General features: G+C 29.2%; 1 pseudogene; it reads right to left on the reverse strand.

Annotated features, from left to right (window-relative positions):
• Positions 1-1,984: 1,984 nt before the first annotated feature.
• On the reverse strand, positions 1,985-3,569 carry LOC131178478 (indole-3-acetate O-methyltransferase 1-like; annotated as a pseudogene).
• Between the last annotated feature and the right edge of the window lie 2,802 nt (positions 3,570-6,371).

Here is a 6,371-nt window from a genome sequence, read left to right on the forward strand (position 1 = left end):
ACATATTATGGTTGACAGCTGGCCTAGTTAAACAAAACCACCCGAATCAAACCAAAGACTCAAACCATCAAACCAATCCCAAAAGAAACCTTACCCTATCCTAGAAACCCTAGGAAAACAAGATGGGAACACTAAACATCATTTGCCATTGGCCACCACTCGAACTGGCCACCACTAGAGGAGCTAAACATAGATTAAAGCCAACTTATCATCAGCAACCAAGGGGCAACCAAGAGCCCATCCAAGCATAGCCACTCTTTAATAACACACAAACTCCCCACTTTCTTAGTAGAACACGAAACCCAGTTCTACAATAGATAAGAGGGACCTACCACAGAGCTTGCTGGCACTCAAACCATTAGGAAGGCCTTCCAGCCATAGTGAAGAAGCAAAACCCAAAGATGATAAAACAACTAAAAGCAAGTGAGACCCTTTTATCGTGTATAATCACCCTTAGACCCAAAAGACAAAACACCAAAAGAGGCCTCCATACTACGATTGACCATCATCAAAGCCTCTCCATCCAAAGCTCTCAAACGATACTTAGCACATAAGCACCGCTATAGATGCCCTCTCAATGAAGACCAACCAGCATGCAAACCAAACGACACAAGCCAGCAACTATATACACCTTAACCTAACTAGGGGAGGGCTTTCCCTCAAAGCTAGGCTGGTGACCAAAAAATGAAGCCCTTCCCTACCAGAGGTAGGAGAAGCTAAAGTAGAAAATGATGCTCAGTGACCCAAGAGGACATAAAATGAAAAGCCCTCAATGATAAAAATTTTCTCTCTCTCAAACTCACTAAGTGGAAGGATTATAGCTTCTATAATAGGTCTTTTGCATAGCTTATGGCTCAGCTTTCCACTTGTAAAACAGCTCCTCACTTACCTGGTCGCCAATATAGGCATCAATAAGTACTCCGAAAACACTTTGGCAGGTGTTGCCTAATGCTTCTCAGTTGCATCGTCAGGACAGTCAACCACCATAGAGCTCTCTTCTTTGAAAACCTCAAGCTTGTTTATGGCAAATGAGTCATGAGCTTCTACCACATCCTTGAAGTCTTATAGGCTTGGTGCATGCACAAAAATATTGAAATTGTAAGCTTTTCACTTGTAATAAGCTCCTGTCATAAATGTAATAACATTAGTTTAAATTTTCTTTTAAGAGAAAAAGTTTTCAATTATTAATGTTAGTTTTTTTTTTGGGATACGTAAAGATTTATTAATTAAAATGGAAGCAAAAGTATCTTAGCATGGACATTACCAACTAAAACTAAGCCAATATATCCAACTTAAGTAATGACATGCTAAGAAAAAAAACTTAATCAAAAGTACAAACCATCACAAGCACAACAATAGAAAATTACAAAACAATAAACTGCAAAACAGAGCTAAAAAACGCAGATAAATCAATTACCAAGAACTTGCTTATAAAAAAGAATTGTAGGCTTAATTAGCCTCATATAATAGATGCGTCTATCAATTTTGATAATGATTAAATTTTTATTATTTATTTATTCAAAATATACTCACATGGTTAAAATTTTATTTATTTATTTATTCAAAATATAGTCATGTGGTCCAAAAACATAATTTATATATGCAACACTTCTTTCAAGCTTCACACCATAATATTCTTGGATTGACTTTTGACCACCTTTAAGCCAGCCAAATATAAGACAATTTACATAATTCAATTAACTCTGACATGTCATTTACTTTATAGATGTATAACACATTCTTTAAAAAAATGAAATTATAATAAGAAAAACTCTATTATTAATAAACTACTAATTTAACGTACAATAATATATAAACTACATACAATTTAATTAAGATGCCAAAAGTCTCCAACATACACAAGTATTAATTAATTTCATATGCTTAAAATAAATGTGAAATAAACATAAATGAAGATTATTCTTTCCTTTTTAATCCTTGTAAAACTCTCAAATAAAATACTAAGATACCAAAAAAAGCAAACCTAAGAGAGCCAGTGCATGGAAAATGCTAAATGAAACACATCAATTGATCTTGCTGGAAAAAGTCTTTGGTAAAGAGAACTAGGAACTCCAGGTGCAAAATAATTTTGGTGGCCACTAGCAGTTAGACACTTTTCCATGTTTCCCCATAATTGGCAACCAAGGGTGGATGGAGTTGGAAAAGAGTGTTGAAGTCATTGCTTGGGAGATAAAAAAAAAAAAAAAAAAAAGAAGAAAAAAGAAAAACTTAGGCGGCTCAAGTTTTAATGACTCCTATCGCTTGATCATGTGCTTGATGATAACATCATATTAGATTTATGATCTAAAATCCTAGTTGATTTTGAAAACCTTTTCCTAATAATTTGAGTAGGAGAAATATTTCTCAATAAGATTGACGTATATTTCCTATATAGAGTGGAACTCTTATTTTAGTATTATTCCTAAATTGAGTATGATTCCTAATGAAATTAGGATTGGAGTGACTAATACTATAAATAGAAGAATGGTATAAAGGTTATTTGGCTTTCAGCTCATAGTGTGAGCTGTCGCTCATCATAGAGAAGGGCTTTACCAATAGCTGAGGATTTGGCTCTGCGCATTGATAAGAGGATCTTGTCCATTGCAGTCCTATGAAGAGAAAGAGGCTTTGGCTTAAGGTGGAGAAAGGGCATAATTCAAGAAGAAAGGATTATAACCCATTGTAGTTGAAGACACCCTTTGTGCTACAGCAGTTAAAATAGTAAATATATTAAGTTATGTCTAGAGGAGATTGAGAGGACTAACTAATATATTTACTATGAGTAGTTTGATATAAGTGTTCTCTTGGGTGTAATTGGGTTAATGGGTAGTATAGTTTTGAACTTATAATTGATAATTTATTATTTGATTATAGTAGATGATGATATGCCCGTAGATGTAGCCCTATGTGGAGAGGTTAAATCATGTAAATATTAGTATTTTATGTGTTTGCCTTATTTCTTTGTAGTTTACACAATTCTACAGTACACAACACATCAATTATGTATTGTGTGTCGTTTTCAGAAGAGCATCTAAATCCACCACCTGAAATGGGACATTGGGGGAATTGAGTTGCAACATATATAGGGTTTCTTCAAGAAGGTGAAGCATTAAATAAGCACATAAGGCTTGCATGGATAATTAAAGTTTTTTTTTCTAAAGAATTTAATCCCAATTATGCTAATTAATTAAACATACAAGAACTTTAAGAACATTAATAACATGTTAACAATATCAATCATAGGTATATAACTCATTAGTACTTAAACAATTTATTAGTTAAATTAGCAACTGACAGTTGCTTAAATTAATATAAAAGTAAATTAAAAATCATTAATAATCTTATATTAGATCGATGAGGAGAGAAGGAGAAAGATAAAATAACCCATACTTTGTAGTACAAAGAAATAAAACATAAGAAGATATATAGATTAAAGATTATAAAGAAATTGAGAAAATAGCAACCTAGGAGTTATTGGCATAGCTAGACTCTCTCATGCCTCCCTGCATACAAAGCAATTTCTCAAGCTTTATGTTATAGATGACAAAATTGTCTCCTTTAGTAGCCATAGAGATGGTTGTTGTAGTGTAATATTGTTGAGACAATGGGTGTAGAATAAGCTTTGAGGCATGTAAATCATTATCTTTAAGATATTAATTGCTCCCACTAAATTATTGTAAGGTTATAGCAATATACCTCTACATACAACAAAACTAGAAATCTGCAGACAACAATTTTTAAAAATTTCCCTTAAGAACTTTTTATATGAACAAAAATTAGAGAGACAAGAGGAGAAGAAGAAGAAATAAAACTAGTATATTTGAATTAAACAATTTATCACATTTATAGACAATGAAAAGTCATGGCACCTTTCTAGACAAACACATCTGTCTATTTCCAACAGACATGACTACTTATTTTAAATTGACATCTCTTCTAACAAATATGACTGTTTATATGTAATAGACATGTTCTGTTTATGACACCTCTCTAAACAATTGTGACTATTTGTATATAATAGACATGTTTGTTTATTAAAAGACACATCTACTTGTGAACAAATATAGCTGTTTGTAATTTATTTATGAAAATTAGAATAAAATAATTATTTTATTTCACACACATATATGTCAAGTGCCATTATAGAATAATATATATTTATTTAAATAAATATAATTTTATATATTTCATTTTTTTTCACTTCTTCGCTCTCTTATATTTTAATAATGTGAAAATTCTTTCTCTTTTTACTACCTAACATATAAGTTATATATAACATATATTTGTGTGTAAAAGGTAAGAAATGAGGGTTGAAGAAAGAAAAGTAGGAAGAGGTGGAATATATAAAGTGTAGGTTATGTAATAGTAATCTTAGGCCCTGGATTATCACCAGAATTCTAATTTGCCAACTTATATTCTCCTATTTGAAATCTAAAATTTTACAAAGATTTTATTCAATTGATTTCTTAGGAATGAAAAAATTCAATTCTTTTTACTTTAAAAAATTTTCATTTTCAAAAAAATAGAAATCAAGTTTGATTATGTGAAAATTCAACCGAATAATTTTCTTGTAAATGATTTTATTCTAAACAAAGCTTATATGCCACTTAATCAACTCTCTCACTAAATATGGAAACAAGTGGTTGCTGATTTTTAAGCAAATTTAGCATATATCAGCAAATTTAGTGTTTGTTAATATAATGGAACCATTTTAGTTCAGAATTACCTTTAAGTAAGTTAGGATATCATTTTTTTTTTGGATAAACTATAATTTAGTTTCTTAGGTTTAGTTAAACCAATAACTTAGTCTTTACTATTAAAATTTTGGTTAAGTTATTGTTAATTTTAGCAAAACTGACCAAAATACTCCTAATTCTATTTTCAATTTGAAAACAATGTAGTCCTAAGGTTTTATTTTATTAACAATTTCATTAATGAGATTTTGTTTTATTAACAATTTAGTCCCTGTATTTTTAAAATGTGAGTCCCATTAAATTAAAAAAAATAAATTTAAATTATAATAATTTAAAATATGGATTAATTAATTTAAGATTCTAAAAATTTTGGTTAATTACAAAATTATCCATATATTTTACCAATTGATCCTCAAATATTATAGCCATTTATAAATAAGCTCTTATAATTTTGTAAAATTCTACTTGTCATTATTATGTTAATAACATATAAATAATTATATATATAATATTATATTATACTATATTAGATATAAAAAAGAGAAAAAAAAAGAATAATAAAATATTAATCTGGGTGCAAATTGTTAATAAAATAAAACATCAGGGACTAAATTATTTCAGATTAAAAATAGAGTCAAAAGTATTTTGGTCAATGTTGCTAAATTTAATGGGGAATTAATTATGATTCTAACGATAAGAACTAACTTGTAATTTTATTAAAATATCAATGTCTAAATTGTTTGATTTTAAAACTACATGGATTAAGTTATATGTTTAACCAAATCTCAAGGGCTAAATTGTCTATAAAATAAAACCTTAGGGACTAAATTGTTTTCATATTGAAAATAGAGTTAAGAGTATTTTGGTTATTTTTATTAAAATTAATGGTAACTTAACTGAAATTATAATGGTAGAAATTAACTTGTAGGTTTATTAAAATATTAGAGACTAAATTACTTGATTATGAAATTATAGGTTTAAGTAAATATGAGTGATTAAATTGTAGTTTACCATTTTTTTCTTGTTTTAAGCAATGTAAATTTAAGTTTTACAAACAAATACAGTCGTAGACTATAATACTAAGATATTAATATGATATATTATATAATTAACATCTATGATTTATAACATCTGGTGGATATCTATTGCACCTTTAAGCAAATTGATAAGTTGTTTTTATCAAATAATTCGAGAAATTTCTCTATATAAACTATGAAAAAGATGATGAATCTATAAAGAAGTTTTTTGAATTATTTGAAAAAAATAACTTATTAATTCATTCAACATGCAACAAATACTTATTGAGATGTTGCGAATAAAAAATACTTGATTGCTGATAAGGACTCATGCACTAGAAAATCTATTTATATGGCCTTAATTATATCTATATTAGAGATAAATTATAATTTATTTTTTTTATCAATTTTTAAAAGGTTAAAAGCTTATTTATCATCGAAATAGTACAAGCTTATTTCATCTATTTTAAAATTCGAAAGAGTTTGGTTAGACTTCAAAGCATTTTAATAAGGCCGTGCCTTAAGGGCCAAAACAGTACTTTTGTCCATATAAATGATGGATTTAGGGCGTGTAGCACAGGCTCCGATTCTTGTCTGATATCGGACCCAATTGGCCGTGGCTAAAAGTTGTGGACACCAATAATCGACACAGCCCACCAAA

Source organism: Hevea brasiliensis, chromosome 3, assembly GCF_030052815.1.
Source record: "Hevea brasiliensis isolate MT/VB/25A 57/8 chromosome 3, ASM3005281v1, whole genome shotgun sequence".
NCBI lineage: Eukaryota > Viridiplantae > Streptophyta > Magnoliopsida > Malpighiales > Euphorbiaceae > Hevea > Hevea brasiliensis.